This window comes from Echinops telfairi, unplaced genomic scaffold (assembly GCF_000313985.2).
Source record: "Echinops telfairi isolate 266 unplaced genomic scaffold, ASM31398v2 ScPeMD7_26;HRSCAF=91, whole genome shotgun sequence".
Lineage (NCBI taxonomy): Eukaryota > Metazoa > Chordata > Mammalia > Afrosoricida > Tenrecidae > Echinops > Echinops telfairi.
Window position 1 is genome coordinate 5,043,248 of NW_022103923.1, and position 1,694 is coordinate 5,044,941.

The window sequence follows — 1,694 nt, forward strand, 5'->3', positions numbered from 1 at the left end:
AGCTCTTTCCTCTATTTCCTTTTACTTTCCTCTTGTCCCACTATCATGCTCAGCCTTCATTTGGGTTATAGTAATTCCTCTTGGTTACATTACCCTTGATCATGCCCTACCAGGCATCTTACACCCTCCTCACCACCGATTTGGATCACTTATTATTCCCTTGTCCCTGGGTTTGCTAACACCACTTCAATAGGAAGACTTTTACATTGCTAGTGGGACTGTAGAATTGTACAAACACTGCAGTCCTACTGTAGTATGGTGCTTCCTTAAACAAATGCAAATACAAGCACCTTAAGATTCAGCGATCACTTTCCTGGATGTATACCCTAAAATCATAATTATAATAGGAACAGATATATGTACACCTATGTTTATTGCAACAAATTCCACAACAGCAAAACCGTGGAAACAACCAAAACCCCCAACTATAGAGGAATGGATAAACAAACTCTGGTATATTCATACTATGGAATTGTAAGCATCTATTTAAAAATGACAACACTGCAAGACATGGACAAAACTAGAGAACATTGTGCTAAGCAAACTCAGTCAGTGTTACAAAGATAAATATTTGATATCACTATTGTTATAAGAAAAATAAAGAAGAAGGAACATGGCTTAAACACCTATAGACAAGACTTTGATGACTACATGGAGGCCAGGGGCAGGGGTGGGAACACAGAGAGGGGAGGAAGGGAGGAAGTAAAACAAGGGAAGGGGTAACAGGATATAGTTGATTTCATTTCTCAAAATGAGCTGTGTTTTATATAGGTAGATAGTATGTTTCTTTAAAAACAAAAAAAATCCCTCCATATTCCTTATCCCTCAAACTGAAATAGTGGTTTAAGTGGCTTAAAGAAGGGGTGGAAAAAGGAGGGGGGAGACAAAACAGAAAAAAAGAGGAAGAAAAGTAAAATTCAAATGGACTTGGAATCTTTAGTGACAAATTCATCTCAATAAAAAGATAACTCTTTTCTCTGTTCTACTAATGTAGAAACCAAGAAATTCACTGATTTATCAAACAAAAGAACAACCCCAAAATCCCTCCCAGTTTGCAATTCTGCATGGACAAAACTACCGACCAGGCCAGGGAACATGACGTGACACTTATTCTTTTGGTTGAAATAAATCCATGAGACAGATGAGAAGAGCTCCTCTGTTTAGGTCACTGTGACATATCTTCTAAGTTTTAAGAATTTTCATTTCTCAGAATTGGTTTTGTGCGTTTGTTTCAGAGGCAGCACGAAATCCTCTAAGAGAAGCTAAGTCACTGAGGGATTACAGGTTTTAACTGTTTCCATTCCTAGATGGCTCTTTTCCTTTCGTATCCAGTTCTGGGCAAGAATTACTAGGAAGACAAATTGTTGGAGCCCTCATCAAACATTATTAGAATATGGAAGAAAACCAACCTTGACCTCTACCTCACACCATATATAAAAATCCACCCAAGATGTATATTAGAACGTTATAAAAATATAAGTACTGGAGAGTTGGAAAGGAAGGTATACTCTGAACCCCCATACAAAGATGGTTAATGTTCTAAATTACTTAGAGGCCAGTTTCAAAAGGTAAAATTGATTCAAGGTATTTACCTAAAAGTGCATGTATTAGTCTGGGTACTTTGGAGAAACAAATCCACAGCGACTCATGTATAAGAGAGAGTTTTATGTAAAGAAAATGTGCATCACGAAAAC